Genomic DNA, 23069 nt, shown 5'->3' on the forward strand with positions numbered 1-23069 from the left:
GTAGTTATCTGACTAGTGATTGGCCAGTAATGATTGAAAATGGGGTTTACAGGAATAGCTGTTCTTCATTGTGGTTAGGGAACTAAATGAACTGCATACACATCACCCAGAATCTCTGCCAGTATTATTAGAGCAGAAACTGGCAGTGAGAAGCAACAAAGTAAAGTGGCAAGTTAAGTGTATTATAAAGACTGGCAAAAAATGTAAAAATTGGTTCAATTCTTTTTACTTAGTCCGTAATTTTATCTCCATCGTGTTGCCCATAGTATTCTTCAAATAGTTAGCATATGCATCATACTGTAGTATATACTTAGTATTATCTTAATGGAGCAATAAAGAAAGGTTATAAAGCCATACTATTGAACTCTTGCTGAAGCCTCCAGCCTTTGCTGACCATTAAATCATTAAAGTTCCTTCTTACCTGCTGAAGCAGGCAGTCATTATGGGGTTTGCATCTCTAACAAATTCCTTGTTAATGTCCATTTACAGTGAACAGATTGGATACTCATTTACTAAGTAATTGCGTATGTAGAATTATAGACACCAGTCAAGCACATTAATTGCTAATTAATGCATTTTCCTGGAAGGTATTCTTAGAAAGCATCACTCAATGTCAGTAACTTTAAAAAGACATGTCAGCCTATTCAAATTTATTCATTGTTTCTTTAGTATAGTATAGTATTAGTGTTTTAGTAAGGTAACACATCTGTGCTCATGATGAACTGATGATACCAGTACAATCATTTTGTAAAATAAATAGACATTTTTATGACACTCATTATACATGATTATTGATGCATAAGCAGAACAACAATAATACAAAGACACTAAAACGTCTAAGCCAAAAAGTCACAAGAAAACATTGCTTCCTTATTTCAAATACTACCCTAATAGTGTACAGTATTTATTTTCTATAAGATTGTATTTACTCGAGGTAAGTGTGGTTCCAAAAGCTAATGCATCTGGGCATATTTGAAATTTGTATAAAAGATATAGATTTAAAGATTCTACTAGGGTCTTGTATGCTACCTTATCAAAATATATGGGAACATGAAGTTGAAGTCCACAGTAAGTTATTACTTTAAATCAGGATATGTAAGCCAATGTCAGGTGTGTGATAAAGATATAAAAAAGTATAATTGAGTGATGTGGGACCTCTTATGAGTTGAGCCAACTCTTGGTTTTAACTTATCAATACTGATGCAAAATATTGACCAAAATTATTCAGTGTGAAAATGACTAAGGGAATTCTTAGTGCACAGAAGCTTAAATGTGAACTAATCATACATGACATGATCCCATAATAAAGTTCAATTTTGGCCAATCTATTTTGTGCTAAAAGCATGTTTTTACTGCAGCAACAAGAATCTAAAGCAGTGGTTCCTTTTTGGAAACTGCTGGCTAAAGGATGCAATAGAACTTTCCGAATTGTGAAATTTGTGATGGAAAAAGAAGGAAAAGTCTTCAAGAAAAAGTGATCATCTTCCCCTTGTTGCCTCCATTCCTGTGTTTATTAAAAACGCGAAAAAAAAACATAATACGGAAGGGGCATAAACTCTATACATAAGTTTTAAGATTACCAGGTGAGTTGTATTCACGAAGTCACAGGTCAGGGTAGACAAATGGACCCAGGGCATTGGCAGAGCAAGCTGGAAGGCACACGGAACTGCAAGTACTTGAATAACAGGCAACGCTGAATGACAAACAAGCAAGGTAGGAAACATTGACAGCCACATGATCAAGAGTGCAGATATCGATAAAAATGGTAGGTCTGAAGAAGCACACAGATATAGATAGAAAGTTCACAACAAGTAGAAAAGTAATATGCGCTGTCTAGAGATGAGCAGATATTTTGGATTTGAATTTGCAGACTTTGCCAAGTCTTCTTCAAAAATTAGATTTGAGGGTACACATTTATGTGAATTTCAATACAGGAAAGCTTATAATTGCTTGAAAAAGGAGGATATGAGAAAAAGAGAGAGAGCCCCTCTGACTATAAAAGCTTACATTTTACAGGCGAGAGAGAGAGGACCCCGCTGAACATAAGAGCTTACACTTTACAGGTGAGAGGGAGGCACAGGATCTGGCTGACAATAAGAGCTCAAACTCTAGAGGAGAGAGAGGACCCTGAAGACCATAAGGGCTTGCATTCTACAGGAGAAAGAAAGAGAGTGCCCCATTGACCGTAAGAGCTTACACTTTACAGGAGGGCTGTCCCACACGTCCAGATAATTCCGGTACCGGAAAAAATCGGTACCGGAGTTATCCGTGTCCGTGTGCCCGTTAGCTCACGTAGGCCATACGTGCGGCACACGTGTGCCGCCCATGTGGCGAGTGGGTACCACACGGAGCATGCAGGAGACAGCGCTAAAGTTTAGCGCTGTCCCCTGCATCGTGCTGAAGCCGCGATTCATATCTTCTGTGCAGCAGCGTTTTCTGCATAGAAGATATGAATAATAGTGTTTAAATGAAAGATCTATGTGTCCGCCGCCCACCCACCCCCTGTGCGCCCCCCCGCTGTTCAGAAAATACTCACCCGCATCCCTCGTTGGCTGTCACTCCTGCCTGGTCTGGCCGCGGCTTCCACTGTATGCGGTCACGTGGGGCCGCTCATTTACAGTCATGAATAGGCGGCTCCACCTCCCATAGGGGCGGAGCCGACTATTCATGATTGTAAATGAGCGGCCCCACGTGACCGCATACAGTAGAAGCTGCGGCCAAACCAGGAAGCAGCGACAGCCAACGTGGGAGCGGGTGAGTATTTTCTGAACAGCGGGGTGCGCACAGGGGGTGGGAGGGCGGCGGACAGGTAGATCTTTCATTTAAACACTATTATTCATATCTTCTATGCAGCAAACGCTGCTGCACAGAAGATATGAATCGCAGCTTCAGCACCATGTGGGGGGGACAGCGCTTACTGTAGCGCTGTCTCCTGCACGCCACAGGGACCGCACACAGAAAACGTCCATGTGAGGTCCGTGTTTTACACGGACCCATTGACTTTAATGGGTCCGTGTAATACGTGCGCTCCCACGAACACTGACATGTCTCTGTGTTTGGCACACGGAGACACGGTCCGCAAAAAATCAATGACATCTGCACAGATGCATTGATTTTAATGGGTCTTCGTGTGTCAGTGGCTCCGGTACGTGAGGAAACTGTCACCTCACGTACTGGAGACACTGACTTGTGAAACTGGCCGGAGAGAGAGACTTACCCAGTGATTCTAGAGATGGAAAATGACTCTGCCATACAAACTGTGCTCCAATGGGAAGCGGTGATCCCAGATGGCCCTGGTATTGACCACCACTGTACAAGGTATGATAAGTTGTAATATGCTGCAGTCCGTTAAAGCCTGCATGACATTGAAAAATTATGTTTGCCTGCTCTCTGGTGCATCAGCAGTGTGGAAAATGGTGCTGGGCAAGTTTGTTTGTTTTTCTTTTGAAGGTGGCGGGGGTTGCCGAGGATGAAATCTCAAAATGTTAATATTCACATTACCGCAAATTTCTGAAAATTCAACTCGAACTCGTTCCCGCACAAATCAATCCTCTGATCTGTAGCTCTGACTATAATTACAGTTTGTGATCCTAACACACAATAGGTTAACCAACAGCCTATGCAAATAAAGGAATCCACAGCAGATTTTAACATAGTGAGAACTGTCTCTAATAAGAGTTCAGCTGCTAGCAGCACATCATGGATTAATCAACAGCAGATGCAAGTAATGTGAACTAACTCAAATAACTTTACTTGAGACTAATGGCAAAAATGGGTTAATAAGACAATTAGTAATATCCATGTCAGTGTATGTTTGGTGTCAAGTTCCCACCTCCGCACAAGGGGGAATCTCGAACCATGTCCACTGCGGTCTCCCATTCTTCACCAGCTGCAGTGGAACCTGCTCAGCAGAGACATCGGTCCCAGCGTCTGGCTCAAGCTGATACTGTGCGACTGGTTGCTGCTGCCTTTCCAGGTTCTGCCTTTGTAGCCAACACTGATCAGTAGCAAGCAGGCCTTTCTGGGACTAAGTCCTGCTTTTCCCATACAGAGCATGCCCACGGAACGACCTCCCATTGGAGGTCGGGGGTCACATGCTCAGGTCTTGTTACAGCTCCTATTGGACCATCAGGAAGGTTCCACAGCACTACTGCTATAAAAGGTTTGCATGGCCGCTCGGCCATGCGCTAGTGTAAACTTGATAACGTGTGTGTGTAGATGTATGACTGTCGCTTCTTAATCATTCTCCTTCCTAGTGTTGTTGACTGCTCGCGAATGGTGGATGCTATCTAGCACCTGACATTGCTACCTGCAAACCTAGCACTCGTTATAGTGCCTTTTGCGGTGCCCTCTTATACGGCACCGTGCGCAATCAGTGCGCTTTCCTGACAGCCTGTTAGTGTAGGGTGGGAATTCCTGCTTGGATTCAGTGTCATGTTGGACGCTATTCACACTAGGGCATCTGATAGACAGCGGTAAATCCACATTCATCCACTATACGCTCAGTGGCGCCGGCTAGACTTTATCCAGGTTGTCCGGGGTTAATCTAGCTGGTAATCGGGTTGGAGGCTGGGTCATGCCCGTGGCCTTAAAATAGTCATTCTGGACTTTGGGCGTCGCCGATTATAGCTTGTGTCTTGTGCCTGGTGATCTCGGTTTGGAGTGGTGGTCTAGGAGAAGAAATATCGTATCTGGTGGTGTATTATCCTTTGTCATATTTCTCCTTCCTATATTTGTATTTGTTTTGCCCTGTGCACATTATAGTATTTTCCTGTGTGTCTGTGGCATGGTGCATTTTAGTTTTCCCTGTCTGTACTTTCTGTAGGGGTTGGTGTGTGGTCTAATCACTGGGTGGCAGGTGGAGGTTTCAGCATAGGACTGAAACAGGAGTCAGGGTCAGGCCTGGCGGCCCAGACAAGCACACCATCAGTGTAAATTCTTGGAGAGGGACAGACAGGGTTATCCCTAGTCTGAGGGATATTGCAGGGGCCCGGGTAATCAGCTGTAGTCTACCCAGTACCCGCATGACATTATAATCGGCCTAAATAAATTTTGGATGCCATGGATCCCATGACTTCCATAACCCGCCAGTTGGAGGCGCTGTCCTTACAGGTCACTGAGTTGAAGGGGGCAGTTCAGCAACAGGGTCTTGTAGTATCTAATGTGCAAGCTGACACTGCAGGTAGAGTTGCAGAGCCAAAGATTCCTTTACCTGAGAGGTTTGCTGGGGAACGCAGTAAATTTGTTGTTTTTCGTGAAGCTTGCAAATTATATTTTCGTATGCGCCCGGTTTCCTCAGGTAATGAGGCTCAGCGTGTGGGCCTGGTATTGTCATTACTGAACAGAGACCCCCAAGCATGGGCATTTTCATTACCATCTGATTCAGCTGCATTTAACTCAGTGGAGTTTTTTTTTCTGCTCTTGGGCTCATTTATGATGATCCTGACAGATTGGCTCTAGCAGAATCTAAAATACGCGTTCTCCACCAGGGGGAGCGAATGGCGGAGGATTTCTGTTCTGAATCTCACCGCTGGGCGGTGAACACACAATGGTATGACCCGGCGCAGCGGAGTCAGTTTGTACATGGGGTTTCGAGAAGGGTTAAACAAGCCCTCCTGATGTATGAGACTCCTGCTTCTCTAGAGTCTGCCATGAGTCTTGTTGTCCGCATTGATCACCATTTGCATCAGGGGGTGCAAGAGACGCCGCTTATGGGGGAGGGTGTAGGTGCATGTGAGGTTGCTGCAGGTGAGCCCACGGAGCCTATGCAAATCGTAGGGGTGTCACATCATCGAGCCCCCTCGCTCAGGAAGCAGGGAGCCTGTTTTTGCTGTGGTAAAAATGGGCATTATGTTAATGCTTGTCCTCTGTTTTCTAAGAAAAGTGCAACGGCGGAAAACTACTAAGCTCAGAGGGTGCGGAGGATGCCAATCTGAGCTTATGCATATCCTCCATGGTGGTCTCTCAATGTATGCTTCCTGCCAGAGTTATGGTCGCTGGCAGAGAGCTGCCAATCACTGTTTTTGTGGATAGTGGGTCAGCCACTAATCTCATTGATGAGGAGTTTGCGTGCACGGCCGGGTTCACGGTTGAAAAACTGCCTCATCCTAACCGGGTGGTCACCATCAATGCTACTCCACTCCCACAGGGGGAGATTACTGAGTTTGTTGCTGAGGTTAAACTCCACATTCCACATTGAGGTCCTACATTCTGAGCAAGTTACATGTAGGGTGCTCAGTAATCTTCCTGCACAAATGGTTCTGGGTTTTCCATGGTTGTCTATGCACAACCCGGTGATTGACTGGAATACTCAGGACATAATTCAGTGGAGCGGATTCTGCCAGGAGAATTGTCTGGCCACATGTGTGTCCGCTGTGACTCCTAGCATTCCTGAGTCACTGCTGGATTTCGCAGATGTGTTCTCTGAGAAGGGTTGCTCAGAATTGCCACCACATCGACCCTATGACTGTACTATTAGGTTTAAACCAGGGGCCAAATTGCCGAAAGCTAGGATGTTTAACATCTCTGGTCCTGAGAGACAAGCTTTAAAAGACTACATTGCTGAGAGTTTGAGCAAAGGGCACATCAGGCCTTCGTCCTCGCCGGTGGCAGTGGGGTTCTTCTTCGTTAAGAAGAAAGATGGCGGACTACGCCCGTGTCTGGAGTTCAGGGAGTTAAATCAGATTACGGTTCGTGATCCATACCCTATGCCACTGATACCTGATTTGTTCAACCAGGTGGCTGGTGCTAAGTGGTTTTCCAAGCTTGACCTCAGGGAGGCGTACAACCACATAAGAGTCCGTCAAGGTGATGAGTGGAAGACGGTTTTAATACTCCTGAGGGTCATTTTGAAAATTTGGTGATGCCATTTGGGTTGACAAACGCACCTGCTGTTTTTCAACATTTCATAAATGATGTGTTCTCGCATGTACTGGGGAAATTCGTTATTGTGTACCTAGATGACATTCTCATTTATTCATACGACCGTGATACAAATTTAGAGCATGTGAGGTAGGTGTTACAGCTACTCAGAGAAAATAAGCTCTATGCTAAAATGGAGAAATGTGTTTTTTCGGTTCAGGAGTTGCCCTTCTTGGGTTATATTGTGTCTGCTTCAGGGTTTAAAATGGACACCGCTAAGGTGCAAGCGGTGCTGCATTGGGAATGGCCTGATAACCTAAAAGCACTCCAGCGGTTCCTTGGATTCTCTAATTATTATAGAAAATTTATCAAAGATTTTTCTACCATTGCTAAACCGCTTACTGACATGACGAAAAAGGGTACCAATTTCTCTGCCTGGCCTGAGGCTGCTGTGCGCGCATTCGAATTTCTGAAGAACAGTTTTGCTTTGGCCCCCATTCTGGTGCAACCGGATGTATCAAAATCATTTACCATGGAAGTCGATGCGTCTGAGGTTGGAGTGGGGGCGGTGCTGTCACAAGGCTCATCCTTGGGCGAGTTGTGTCCATGCGCCTACTTTTCCAAGAAGCTGTCGCCCGCCGAACATAACTACGATATCGGCAACAGGGAGTTGTTGGCTATCAAGTTGGCTTTTGAGGAATTGCGACACTTCTTGGAGGGGTTGGTCCACCAGGTTACAGTTATCACCGACCATAAAAATCTACTTTATTTAGAGTCAGCCAAGCGTCTGTCCCCCAGGCAGGCTCGCTGGTCATTGTTTTTCATGCGATTCAACTTTTTTGTTACGTACCGATCGGGGTCTAAGAACACTAAGGCAGATGCTTTATCCAGGTGTTTTCTGGGGGGAGAACCTCGGGAAGATCTGGTACCCATCCTCCAAAAGGGTGTAGTGGTCTCGGCTCTCACGACAGAGGTTCAGGCTGAGATTGCCGAGGCTCAGGAGGAAGTACCACCAGAGCTTCCCATTAACAAATCATTTGTACCGCTCCATCTTCGCCTAAAGGTGTTGGGTGAGCATCATGATGCTGTTCTCGCTGGCAATCCAGGGGTTTGGGGTACCTTGGAGTTGGTGTCGCGTCGGTTTTGGTGGCCCAAAATCCAACAGGACATGGTCTCGTACGTATCAGCACGTACCATGTGTGCTAGGGCTAATACGCCTCGCTCCTGTCCTGCTGGCTCATTACATCCTCTAGGGGTTCCCAGTAGGCCATGGATGGAGATCTCCATGGATTTTATTACGGACCTACCCTCCTCAGCTGGGAACACGGTCATCTTGGTGGTTGTTGATCGGTTCTCAAAGATGTCGCACTTTGTGTCCTTGCCTTCGTTGCCTAACGCGAAGACTCTGGCTCAGGTTTTTGTGCAGGAGGTGGTCAGACTTCATGGGGTCCCGTCTGACATAGTGTCTGATAGGGGTACTCAGTTTGTGGCAAAGTTTTGGAAAGCATTTTGCTCACGCTTGGGGATCAAGTTGTCGCATTCTTCGGCGTTTCATCCTCAGTCAAATGGTCAGACCGAGCGTATGAACCAGAATTTGGAGCAGTACTTACGCTGCTTTGTTTCTGACAACCAGGAGGAGTGTTTGACGTTCCTTCCTTTGGCTGAGTTTGCCATTAATAATCACCGCCAGGAATCGTCTGGGGAGTCCCAGTTCTTTTGTGTTTACGGGCACCATCCTCAATTTTGTACTCTGCATCAGGGTGGTTCTGCTGGCGTTTCGGAGGAGGACCAGCTAGGAGCACAACTGTCATCCGTTTGGAGGAGAGTGAAACAGCGCTTGCTGAGCGTGGTTGCAAGGTACAAACGAGTGGCTGACAGTAGACGTGTGCCAGGTCCGGACCTGAGTGTGGGTGATTGGGTGTGGTTGTCCACAAAAAACATAAAACTCAAAGTACCATCCCTGAAATTGGGTCCAAGGTTTATTGGTCCATTTAGGGTCGCCGCCATCATTAACCCTGTAGCCTACCGATTGGAGCTTCCTACGGTATATAAGATACACAACGTGTTTCACAAATCTCTTTTGAAGAAGGTGGTGGGTTCCGTGGACGTGGCGCCGATGCCACCTCCAGTCTTGGTGGATGGCAATTTGGAGTTTGAAGTCTCCAAGGTGGTTGACTCTCATATAGTGCGCTGCACATTACAGTACCTGGTAAACTGGCATGGTTATGGGCCGGAGGAAAGGTCTTGGGTACCAGCTTCGGACATACATGCGGACCAGCTGGTCAGTATGTTTCACCGCCGCCATCCGGACAAGCCGGGTCCTATAAGTCGTGAGGGCCCTGGTGTCCCTCGTAGAAGGCGGGGTACTGTCATTTCGGATGCTATTCACACTAGGGCATCCGTCAGACAGCGGTAATTCCACATTCATCCACTATACGCTCAGTGGCACCGGCTAGACTTTATCCAGGTTGTTCGGGGTTAATTAGCTGGTAATTGGGTTGGAGGCTGGGTCACACCTGTGGCCTTTAAATAGTCATTCTGGACTTTGGGCGTCGCCAATTAAAGATTGTGTCTTGTGCCTGGTGATCTCGGTTTGGAGTGGTGGTCTAGGAGAAGAAATATCGTATCTGGTGGTGTATAATCCTTTGTCATATTTCTCCTTCCTATATTTGTATCTGTTTTGCCCTGTGCACATTATAGTATTTTCCTGTGTGTCTGTGGCGTGGTGCGTTTTAGTTTTCCCTGTCTGTACTTTCTGTAGGGGTTGGTGTGTGGTCTAATCACTGGGTCGCACGTGGAGGTCTCAGCATAGGACTGAAACAGGAGTCAGGGTCAGGCCTGGCGGCCCAGACAAGCACACCATCAGTGTAAATTCTGGGAGAGGGACAGACAGGGTTTTCCCTAGTCTGAGGGATATTGCAGGGGCCCGAGTAATCAGCTGTAGTCTACCCAGTACCCGCATGACACTCAGCATCTGACTCAGGGTGTCCTCAGGCGCGGGCTCAAAAGCCACCGAGGGTCAGAGCGAGTCAAATCACCAGTTTAGTGGGGGTTATTCATAGGGATCCCACTAGTGGCTTTCAGCTGCACCCTGTGACTGCTAACAGGGCACAGCGTATATTGGCGACTCTGTGAAGCAACTGAGTTGGCTTCCATTTACACTGGGTGAGGTCTAAACCCACGTGTGAGCAAGCATCCATCTGCCATTACTCAGCAGCAGGTGTCATCTCTGCACGGTGGACCCCAAACTGTGAACACGCCTCATATTCTCCATTATCATTATTTGGTGCATTCTGCCAGTCCTAACATTACACTAGCACCAGGGTCTGGCTAGTAATGGCGGATGAACAGCAATTACAATGGTACATCAATCAGCTGGAGGGTAGGTTGGCGGCTCTTGAGTGCACAACCTCGGCTGTGGATGTTACCGCTGTTGCTGTTCAGGCTGCTAGCATGGCTGCAGCCAGTTTGTCATTTGCCACCCCTGCTCCAACATTATCTCGTCTCCCATTACCGGACAAGTTTGCTGGAGACAGTAAGCTGTGTCGGGGATTCGTGAGCCAGTGCGCTATACATCTTGAGCTCCTGGCTGCACGTTTTCCCACGGAACGGGCTAGAGTGGGATTTATTATATCCCTTCTGTCGGGCAGGGCATTGGAGTGGGAAATGCTGCTGTGGGAGCGTGACAATCATGTGGTGCAGAGTGCTCCAAAGTTTCTGGACACTCTGAAACAGGTCTTTATGGGAACTCGCGTCACCCATGATTCGGCGCTTCAACTGTTGGCATTGTCACAGGGTTCGTCCTTGGTCAGCCATTTTGCCATCCACTTCCGGACATTAGCATCTGAGCTGGAGTGTCTGGATAAAGTCCTGATTCCAGTGTTTTGGAGAGGACAGGCTGACCATGTAAAGGATGCCTTGGCCACTAGGGAGATTCCCGCTACACTGGAGGAGTTAATAACTTATCCACTTTCATAGACCTCTGTTTTAACTAGTTAACAGCCGAGTGTAGATCGCTATTCCACCCACGCCTGTTGCGGCACATGTCAGCTGTATAGATCAGCTGTCATGTGCCCGGAAAGGGGGAGTCCAACATCGGCATACAGTTACACCCGATGTCGGAAGGGAGTTAAGTGGAAATCTGGCCTTCTGATTTGCCACTGAAACACCGTTTTATCACAATTGATTTGGAGTAGCTAATTGGGCTTTGTGGCTGCACTCCAATATTGGAGTAGCAAATGGGGCTTCCGGAGTTTGCCACACAGTTTTGCAGAATCCTATCTTTTCAACTGACAAGTTCACTTTCAGCACCAGCGCATGAGGGCCCTCTCTGAACTTTGACACTGAGACAATGGCACCAGTAAAACAAGATGTTCGCTTTTTTAAAGGCCAGGAATATATTACTTTCACAGTCAATCACAGAAGACCTTGTATCATGACCTTGTGGATAGTTTCTGCGATTGTTTGCAGGAATCAACACACATAAAGTTAAGGGAAAAACATATCAAAGCGTGCGCTGCTCCTGCACCCCCTCCACACGTTCTTCTAACTCTCTCCACAACCTCTATCCTCATCAAACATGTCCCCCCATTTTCAAAGCTCATCATACAGCATCACTATCCTAATGAAAGTAATATCAAAAGCATTAGTAGAAATGTGATGATTTACCAAGCTGTGACCAAATTTTGCCTGGCTGAGTAAAAATGCTCGTGTAAGTGAACACAAATTCGAATGAGTTATGTTCATGCCAAATTTGAGATTGGAGAACGTTTTCCGAACACGTTTGCTCATCCCTAGCTACTGTCTCTTTTGACTTCTGAGATTCTACTACCACTTACACTCACTGGCCACTTTATTAGGTACACCTGTCCAACTTCTTGTTAACACTTAATTTCTAATCAGCCAATCACATGGCGGCAACTCAGTGCATTTAGGCATGTAGACATGGTCAAGACAATCTCCTGCAGTTCAAACCGAGCATCAGTATGGGGAAGAAAGGTGATTTGAGTGCCTTTGAACGTGGCATGGTTGTTGGTGCCAGAAGGGCTGGTCTGAGTATTTCAGAAACTGCTGATCTACTGGGATTTTCACGCACAACCATCTCTAGGGTTTACAGAGAATGGTCCGAAAAAGAAAAAAAATCCAGTGAGCGGCAGTTCTGTGGGTGGAAATGCCTTGTTGATGCCAGAGGTCAGAGGAGAATGGGCAGACTGGTTCGAGCTGATAGAAAGGCAACAGTGACTCAAATCGCCACCCGTTACAACCAAGGTAGGCCTAAGAGCATCTCTGAACGCACAGTGCGTCGAACTTTGAGGCAGATGGGCTACAGCAGCAGAAGACCACACCGGGTACCACTCCTTTCAGCTAAGAACAGGAAACTGAGGCTACAATTTGCACAAGCTCATCGAAATTGGACAGTAGAAGATTGGAAAAACGTTGCTTGGTCTGATGAGTCTCGATTTCTGCTGCGACATTCGGATGGTAGGGTCAGAATTTGGCGAAAACAACATGAAATCTTTGGGATGTGGTGGAACGGGAGATTCGCATCAGGGATGTGCAGCCGACAAATCTGCGGCAACTGTGTGATGCCATCATGTCAATATGGACCAAAATCTCTGAGGAATGCTTCCAGCACCTTGTTGAATCTATGCCACGAAGAATTGAGGCAGTTCTGAAGGCAAAAGGGGTCCAACCCGTTACTAGCATGGTGTACCTAATAAAGTGGCCAGTGAGTGTATAGCCTCAAAAGACCAGCTGGTTAACGTATTGTTTGTTGTTAGCACCACAAACTGTTAATAGAGTTTTTTCACATTAAATTAATCTACTGCTGGTTATCCCATTGCGTGCTGCAAGCATCATTAAGTGTTTAGAGATTGTCTTCACTACAGTACAATTTTTAATTTCATCTGGTGAACATTCTAAAAAAAAAGAATCACTTGAAATTCAGGGGGCATCATAAAAAGTAAGTAACAGCAATAACTAAGTAAAGGGGAAATGTTTTATGTGATTTCAAGTGAAAGTTTGTAGTCCTTTAGATGATATAACATAGAAATGTAATATTTAGACATGGGACAACCCCTTTAAAAATTGAGGAATTTTAGACACTCCTCATCAGTGGCTCTAGATGTCTTAGCTTCACAGTAATACATAATGTAGAATGACATTAATGCACACTCCTAAACATTAAAATTGCAACATCAATAAGGAAAAGGTTTTGAATGATGGAAATCACTGTATTGATAGACATGTTAATGATATGGAAATGATAGAAAATGGAAACAATTTTTTTAAAACATACTCAATACTGAATGAATCTAGATATGAGTGCCATGTGCAGAAATTTATGCACTTACATACCATGGCATGCTATCAATGAACAGGTTAATGGTTGCCCTGCCAAATTAAATGCACTTATGCATCTAATAATCAAGATTCGTTGCTGGTCGCTCCCTTTTGAAATTGCCAACCAACAATGTCTCAGTTTTGGTAAATAGGAGACAAGTATGGAGCTGCTGGGTACCATTGTGCCATGCTTAGGCTGCATATGAGCAACATGCGGTTCGGAATTGTGTGGAAAAATGTCTTCTGGAACACTTTCTGTGACATTTCAGCTTCCAAAACTGAAAGTTAAGATGATATATATTAGGTAACCTGAGGCTTACACCGTGTTCACAATTAAGTATAGTGCTGCTTTCTATCTATTGATCAGTCAATTCATTTATCTATCTATTTATCATATTTCACAGTAATGCTGTTTAAAACTTCCCTTCAGTAAAGATCATTACATATGGCAATTACAATTTATCGGTTTTATTTTTACTTTATACTTTCAGCTATATCTGCAATTCAATAAGTCGTCACTTCTGTAATTTCTATATACTAAATAGTTTTCACCTATCTATAAATTTAGTTTCATTTAACTATATATCTGCAGGCTATGATGTAATAGCATTGCCATGAAATTTTTCATTAGAAATGAATGATCACTGCATGGCAGATAAGCAGACCTCTACTAATGGGGTTGACACTCAGGTAATCTGCAAGATGGCCAACTCTCTGGTGACACTGTTTTTAAAGCAATTCTGTTGAAGGGAGCGTGCTCGCACACATTAGTGATATTGCTCATTAGAACTCACAGCTTGATATGCATATATTGCTTTGTTTTCTACAAGAACAAAAATTACAGGATATCAAGTTAAAAGATGTTTCTTCTTTATTTCCTTCAGAAATGTCCATTGTTTTCTTTGCGAAGCTGTGCAAGGGGACTGAACAATGATGTAAACTGCAGTGAATCCTCAGTTTAAAAATAACAATCAGGTTATATTAGAGTTTCAAAAAACGTTGCATAAATCAGTAGTACAAACAAATATATCAAACTGTAGCATATTTTCTTACAGAAACAGTTTTTTTTTTCTTACTTCACATATTACTAGCTTTTTTCCCCTGCCACTTGAACTGATCAGTCACACAGAAATACAGCTTCAATCCATCTTGCTCAAGACAAATGGGACTGCCAGTTCAAGAAGGGATCATATTACCTTTGCCTATTGATAATGTAGAAGGGTTATGGAGAAGTATGAAGGAACCCAGTGAGTGAGGGAACAGCAGAGATACACACAGTCACTGCTTCTACATTCTAGTAAGTATTTTACTGCACCCAAGTGCTGGATTCACAGCTACTTTGCATAGTACTTTTTATAATGTCTAGGGATGAACGAAAGTGGTCGGTAGAGTTGAGCGACTTTTACTTTTTTAGGATCGAGTCGGGTTTCGCGAAACCCGACTTTGTCAAAAGTCGGGTCAGGTGAAAGCAGCCGATTATTGCGAAAAGTCGGGGGCCGACTGAAACACGAAACCCAATGCAAGTCAATGGGGAATCAAAGTCGGCAGAGAGTGGAGGACAGGAAAACACCTACAGTGCCCATTTTAATGCCAAAAACATCAATTCTTATTACTGAAGCTTGTCAATCTTAATTTACTTTATAATAATAGTTAGGCATTGAAAACTGGGGGTCATTTGGCTAAAGTTGTGAGGAAGTAGGACTGGCACAAGTTTTTCGTGGGCCCAGGAAATACGGAATACGCCACGGCGGTGGAGCAGGGAGAGGTAAGAATTTCAACTTTGCAAGTGCTGTGATCCTGAGCAAGCAGTGGGGTTCCACTTGTTGGCATTGGCACTGGCACAAGGCCCCTTATAGTGCGGCGGTGTGTTTGACAGCGGGCGGCGCCTCCCACTGCCAGAGACATTTTTGTAGCCCTGTGCCAGTGACGTCGCCAACGAGTATGCCCCCCCCACCAGATGAAGGAACCTGCACTTTCATCTGCACCTTCCTCTTTGTCCCCGTGTAAGGTGTATAGTATGCGGGAAAGGGAACCTGACTTTCAGCAGGGTCAGATTCTGGCTGTGTAGAGTGCAAGGGGAATGTAGTGGTCTGGGTCAATGTACCAGCAGACTCATCTAGCAGTGGCTGGGCAATGGGCAGGATGAGGAGGAAACACAGATATAGGCCCAAATAATAAAGTGGGCTAAATGCAGTTCAAAATTGGTAACAGGACTAACCAGGCGGCATTGCTTTGCTCAGCGGAGGACAACTGTAATGAGAGGCTGACACAGTGAGTAGGCCCAAATAAGTAAGTAGGCTAAAAGCAGTTCAAAATTGGTAACAGGACTAACCAGGCGGCATTGCTGTGTTCAGCGGAGGACAACTGTAATGAGAGGCTGACACAGTGAGTAAGCCCAAATAAGTAAGTAGGCTAAAAGCAGTTCAAAATTGGTAACAGGACTAACCAGGCCGCTTTGCTTTGTTCAGCGGAGGACAACTGTAATGAGAGGCTGACACAGTGGGTAGGCCCAAATAAGTAAGTAGGCTAAATGCAGTTCAAAATTGGTAACAGGACTAACAGGCGTCATTGCTTTGTTCAGCGGAGGACAACTGTAATGAGAGGCTGACACAGTGAGTAGGCCCAAATAAGTAAGTAGGCTAAATGCAGTTCAAAATTAGTAACAGGACTAACCAGGCGTCATTGCTTTGTTCAGCGGAGGACAACTGTAATGAGAGGCTGATACAGTGAGTAGGCCCAAATAAGTAAGTAGGCTAAAAGCAGTTCAAAATTGGTAACAGGACTAACCAGGCGGCATTGCTTTGTTCAGCGGACGACAACTGTAATGAGAGGCTGACACAGTGGGTAGGCCCAAATAAGTAAGTAGGCTAAATGCAGTTCAAAATTGGTAACAGGACTAACCAGGCGTCATTGCTTTGTTCAGCGGAGGACAACTGTAATGAGAGGCTGACACAGTGAGTAGGCCCAAATAAGTAAGTAGGCTAAATGTAGTTCAAAATTGGTAACAGGACTAAACTGGTGGCATTGCTTTGATCAGCGGAGGACAATTGTAAGGAGTGGATGACACAGTGAGTAGGCCCAAATAAGTAAGTAGGCTAAATGCAGTTCAAAATTGGTAACAGGACTAAACTGGCGGCATTGCTTTGTTCAGCGGAGGACAATTGTAAGGAGTGGCTGACACAGTGAGTAGGCCCAAATAAGTAAGTAGGTTCAATGCAGTTCAAAATTGGTAACGGGACTAACCAGGCGGCATTGCTTTGTTCAGCGGACGACAACTGTAATGAGAGGCTGACACAGTGAGTAGGCCCAAATAAGTAAGTAGGCTAAATGCAGTTCAAAATTGGTAACAGGACTAAACTGGCGGCATTGCTTTGTTCAGCGGAGGACAACTGTAATGAGAGGCTGACACAGTGAGTAGGCCCATATAAGTAAGTAGGCTAAATGCAGTTCAAAATTTGTAACAGGACTAACCAGGCGGCATTGCTTTGTTCAGCGTAGGACAACTGTAATGAGAGGCTGACTGTTGTGAATTCGGTTTGTGGGCTCCCCCGGTGGTCTGTTATGGTAGTGTCTCTTATGTGCCTTCCTCCATCTCTGATTACCTGTCGCCACCCTCTAGGGGAGTTTCCTATTTAAGGCTGCTTGGCTGTTAGTCACATGCCGGCCAACAATGTGCTAGTAGCATTCTGTTGCATTCACCTGCCTCAAGTTCCAGTTCAGCTAAGTTGAATTTTGTTTCTTGTTTTTGCTATTTTTTGTCCAGCTATCTGTAATGTGACTCTTCAGTGCTGGAAGCTCTTGTGGACAGAAAATTACTACTCCAGTGGCATGAGTTGTCACTGGAGTTTAAAGAATTTTCTGGATGGTGTTTTTGAATAGTGATTTTTAGGTCGACCGTGAAGTAACACTTTCCTGTCCTTCTGCTATCTAGTAAGCGGACCTCACTGTGCTAAATCTGCTGTTCATCCTACGTATGTCATTTCCTCTGAACTCACCGTCAATATCTGTGGGGGTCTACTATCATCTTTTGGGGTTCCTCACTGGAGGTAAGGCAGGCCTGTATATTCCTCTTATAGGGGTAGTTAGATCTCCGGCTGGCGCGTGGTGTCTAGGGCATCGTAGGTACATCCCCCGGCTACTGTAAGTGTTGGGTCAGGTTCAGGTCACGGTCGACCTTAGTTTCCATCACCCGAGAGCTAGTCCGTTTTGTATTCTTTTCCCCATGGTCATTGGGGTAACCATAACAGTTTGGCCGGCCTATAAAAAAATCTATGTGTTAAAATATGCACTAAAGTAGGAAGGAGAAGAAAAGGTTTTTTTTTTTTTTTTTTCTGTGTTTGAAAGTGCACCTTAGTTTGATCATTTGTATTCCTTGCTTAAACTGCAGTCTTCAGACTTTTTTTTCTCTCCTCTCCTCTTAACCTCTGAATGCTTGGGTTACACCCATTTGAAACATGGATCCACAGAGTTTAGTTGCAGGTTTGAATAACCTTGCGACAAAAGTACAGAACCTACAAGAGTTTGTTATACGTGCTCCAATGTCTGAACCTAAGATTCCTCTGCCTGAATACTTTACCGGAGACAGATCCCGGTTTTTGAGTTTCAGAGAAAATTGCAAATTGTTTTTGTCTCTGAGATCTCACTCTGCTGGTGATCAGACTCAACAAGTTAAAATTGTTATCTCTCTACTGCGCGGCGACCCACAAAGTTGGGCATTTGCATTATCGCCAGGGGATCCTGCGTTGTTAAATGTAGATGCGTTTTTTCAGGCTTTGGGGTTGCTTTATGAAGAACCTAATTTGGAGATTTTGGCTGAGAAAGCCTTGATAGCTCTTTCCCAAGGGCAAGATGAAGCTGAGATATACTGCCAGAAATTCCGTAAATGGTCGGTGCTTACTAAATGGAATGAGTGCGCTTTAGCAGCTAATTTCAGAGAAGGTCTCTCTGATGCCGTGAAGGATGTCATGGTGGGGTTCCCTGTGCCTACAGGTCTGAATGATGCCATGAAATTGGCTATCCAGATTGATCGGCGTTTGCGGGAGCGCAAATCTGTGCACCATATGGCGGGGTCTTCTGAGGAAGAATCTGTGCACCATATGGCGGTATCTTCTGAGCAAAAACCTGTGCACCATATGGCGGTGTCTTCTGAGCAAAGACCTGTGCACCATTTGGCGGTGACCTCTGAAAAGGCATTAGAGCATATGCAATGCGATCGTGTTTTGTCTAGAGGCGAACGTCAAAATTACAGGCGCAAAAATGGATTGTGCTTCTACTGTGGAGATCCAGCTCATGTTATATCAGCATGCTCTAAACGTATAAATAAGGTTGATAAAAAGGTTGATAAATCTTTTTCTACAGGTACCTTGCAGTCAAAATTTCTTTTGTCCGTGACATTGATTTGTACCTTATCATCTGTGACTGTGAATGCTTATGTGGATTCTGGCGCCGCTCTGAGTCTCATGGATTGGTCCTTTGCCAAGCGTTGTGGGTTTGATTTGGAGCCGTTGGAAGTTTCTATTCCCCTGAAGGGTATTGATTCTACACCTTTGGCTAGCAATAAACCACAATATTGGACACAAGTGACTATGCGTCTTACCCCAGACCATCAGGAGATTATTCGTTTTCTTGTGTTATATAACCTACATGATGTCTTAGTGCTTGGATTACCATGGTTACAGATTCATAATCCCGTCTTGGACTGGAAATCTATGTCTGTGTTGAGCTGGGGATGTCGGGGTATTCATGGGGATGCACCTTTGGTTCCTATTTCTTCATCTACTCCCTCTGAGATCCCAGCATTTCTGTCAGATTTTTATGATGTCTTTCAAGAGCCTAAAGTTGATTCTCTCCCTCCCCACAGAGAGTGTGACTGCGCTATTGAATTGATCCCCGGTAGTAAGTTTCCTAAGGGTCGCTTGTTTAATTTGTCTGTACCTGAACATACTGCTATGCGGGAGTATATCAGAGAATCCTTGGAAAAGGGTCATATTCGCCCCTCGTTGTCTCCACTAGGGGCAGGATTTTTCTTTGTAGGTAAAAAGGATGGTTCATTGAGACCTTGTATCGACTATCGACTTTTGAATAAGATTACAGTTAAATACCAGTACCCGTTACCTTTACTGACTGATCTGTTTGCTCGTATAAAGGGGGCTAAGTGGTTCACTAAGATCGATCTACGTGGTGCGTATAATTTGGTGCGGATTAAGCAGGGGGATGAGTGGAAGACCGCATTTAATACGCCTGAGGGCCATTTCGAGTATTTGGTAATGCCTTTCGGTCTCGCAAATGCCCCTTCCGTTTTTCAGTCCTTTATGCACGATATTTTCCGTGAATATCTGGATAAGTTTATGATTGTGTATTTGGATGATATTCTTGTTTTTTCGGAGGACTGGGAATCTCACGTTCAACAGGTCAGGAGAGTTTTTCAGGTTTTGCGAGCTAATTCTCTTTTTGTAAAGGGCTCAAAGTGTAGTTTTGGAGTTCAGAGAATTTCCTTTTTGGGATATATTTTTTCCCCTTCATCTATGGAGATGGACCCTGTCAAGGTCCAGGCTATTTGTGATTGGATGCAACCTACTTCTTTGAAGAGTCTGCAAAAGTTCTTGGGTTTTGCTAATTTCTATCGCCGATTTATAGCGGGTTTTTCTGCCATTGCTAAACCTTTGACTGATTTGACCAAAAAGGGTGCTGATGTTGCTAATTGGTCCTCTGCGGCTGTGGAGGCCTTTCAAGAGCTTAAGCGCCGCTTTTCTTCCGCCCCTGTGTTGCGCCAACCTGATGTGTTACTTCCGTTCCAGGTTGAGGTGGATGCTTCGGAGATCGGAGCAGGTGCAGTTTTGTCGCAGAAAGATCCTGACTGCTCAGTAATGAGACCATGTGCGTTTTTCTCCCGAAAGTTTTCGCCCGCTGAGCGAAATTATGATGTGGGAAATCGGGAACTTCTGGCCATGAAGTGGGCGTTTGAGGAGTGGCGTCATTGGCTTGAGGGTGCTAGACACCAGGTGGTGGTCCTCACTGACCACAAGAATCTAATTTATCTTGAGTCGGCCAGGCGTCTGAATCCTAGACAGGCGCGCTGGTCGTTGTTTTTCTCCCGATTTAACTTTGTGGTGTCATATCTGCCTGGGTCCAAGAATGTGAAGGCGGATGCCCTCTCTAGGAGTTTTGAGCCTGACTCGCCTGGTGATTCCGAACCTACCGGCATCCTGAAGGATGGGGTGATATTGTCAGCTGTCTCCCCAGACCTGCGGCGTTCTTTGCAGGAGTTTCAGGTGGATAGGCCTGATCGCTGTCCGCCTGGTAGACTGTTTGTCCCTGATGATTGGACCAGTAGAGTTATCTCGGAGGTTCATTCTTCCGCGTTGACAGGTCATCCTGGAATTTTTGGCACCAGGGATTTGGTGTCTAGGTCCTTCTGGTGGCCTTCTTTGTCTCGAGATGTGCGCATGTTTGTGCAGTCTTGTGATGTTTGTGCTCGGGCCAAGCCCTGCTGTTCTAGGGCCAGTGGGTTGTTGTTGCCCTTGCCTATTCCTAAGAGGCCTTGGACGCACATCTCTATGGACTTTATTTCTGACCTTCCGGTTTCTCGTAGGATGTCTGTCATCTGGGTGATTTGTGACCGTTTTTCCAAGATGGTTCATTTGGTACCTTTGCCCAAATTGCCCTCCTCCTCTGAGTTGGTTCCTCTATTTTTTCAGAATGTGGTGCGTTTGCATGGTATTCCTGAGAATATAGTGTCTGACAGGGGTACTCAGTTTGTGTCTAGATTTTGGCGGACGTTCTGTGCCAGGATGGGTATCGATTTGTCTTTTTCGTCTGCATTCCATCCTCAGACTAATGGCCAGACTGAGCGTACTAATCAGACCTTGGAGACTTACTTGAGGTGTTTTGTGTCCGCTGATCAGGATGATTGGCTTGACTTTTTGCCATTGGCAGAGTTTGCCCTTAACAATCGGGCTAGTTCTGCCACTTTGGTTTCTCCATTTTTTTGTAATTCAGGGTTTCACCCTCGGTTTTCGTCCGGTCAATTGGAGTCTTCGGATTGTCCTGGAGTGGATGCTGTGGTTGATAGGATGCATCAGATTTGGGGACAGGTTGTGGACAATCTGAAGTTGTCCCAGGAGAAGACTCAACAGTTCACTAATCGTCATCGGCGTATTGGTCCTCGTCTTGGTGTTGGGGACCTGGTGTGGCTGTCTTCTCGATTTGTTCCTATGAAGGTCTCGTCTCCTAAGTTTAAGCCTCGGTTTATCGGCCCTTATAGGATTCTGGAGGTTCTTAATCCTGTGTCCTTTCGTTTGGACCTCCCAGCATCTTTTAATATCCATAATGTTTTCCATCGGTCATTATTGCGGAGGTATGAGGTACCGGTTGTTCCTTCTGCTGATCCACCTGCTCCTGTGTTGGTTGAGGGTGAATTGGAGTATGTGGTGGAAAAGATCTTGGACTCCCGTGTTTCCAGACGGAGACTTCAGTATCTGGTTAAGTGGAAAGGTTATGGCCAGGAGGATAATTCTTGGGTGACAGCATCCGATGTTCATGCTCCCGATTTGGTTCGTGCATTTCATAGTGCTCATCCAGGTCGCCCTGGTGGTTCTGGTGAGGGTTCGGTGCCCCCTCCTTAAGGGGGGGGTACTGTTGTGAATTCGGTTTGTGGGCTCCCCCGGTGGTCTGTTATGGTAGTGTCTCTTATGTGCCTTCCTCCATCTCTGATTACCTGTCGCCACCCTCTAGGGGAGTTTCCTATTTAAGGCTGCTTGGCTGTTAGTCACATGCCGGCCAACAATGTGCTAGTAGCATTCTGTTGCATTCACCTGCCTCAAGTTCCAGTTCAGCTAAGTTGAATTTTGTTTCTTGTTTTTGCTATTTTTTGTCCAGCTATCTGTAATGTGACTCTTCAGTGCTGGAAGCTCTTGTGGACAGAAAATTACTACTCCAGTGGCATGAGTTGTCACTGGAGTTTAAAGTATTTTCTGGATGGTGTTTTTGAATAGTGATTTTTAGGTCGACCGTGAAGTAACACTTTCCTGTCCTTCTGCTATCTAGTAAGCGGACCTCACTGTGCTAAATCTGCTGTTCATCCTACGTATGTCATTTCCTCTGAACTCACCGTCAATATCTGTGGGGGTCTACTATCATCTTTTGGGGTTCCTCACTGGAGGTAAGGCAGGCCTGTATATTCCTCTTATAGGGGTAGTTAGATCTCCGGCTGGCGCGTGGTGTCTAGGGCATCGTAGGTACATCCCCCGGCTACTGTAAGTGTTGGGTCAGGTTCAGGTCACGGTCGACCTTAGTTTCCATCACCCGAGAGCTAGTCCGTTTTGTATTCTTTTCCCCATGGTCATTGGGGTAACCATAACAGCTGACACAGTGAGTAGTCCCAAATAAGTAAGTAGGCTAAATGCAGTTCAAAATTGGTAACAGGACTAAACTGGCGGCATTCCTTTGTTCAGCGGAGGACAATTGTAAGGAGTGGCTGACACAGTGAGTAGGCCCAAATAATTAAGTAGGCTAAATGCAGTTCAAAATTGGTAACAGGACAAACTGGTGGCATTGCTTTGTTCAGCGGAGGACAATTGTAAGGAGTGGCTGACACAGTGAGTAGGCCCAAATAAGTAAGTAGGCTAAAAGCAGTTCAAAATTTGTAACAGGACTAACCAGGGGGCATTGCTTTGTTCAGCGGAGGAAAACTGTAATGAGAGGCTGACACAATGACTAGGCCCAAATAAGTAAGTAGGCTAAATATCTGCCAATTTTTTTTTCATAAATAAACAGGTGGCATAGCTAGGTACAGGGGTGGGCTCCTCTGATGAGTAGCAGACAGTGACAGTAGTAGGAGCAAAGTATTAACTGGTCTAAATGGAGGC

Source organism: Ranitomeya variabilis, chromosome 5, assembly GCF_051348905.1.
Source record: "Ranitomeya variabilis isolate aRanVar5 chromosome 5, aRanVar5.hap1, whole genome shotgun sequence".
In the NCBI taxonomy this organism is placed as follows: Eukaryota; Metazoa; Chordata; class Amphibia; order Anura; family Dendrobatidae; genus Ranitomeya; species Ranitomeya variabilis.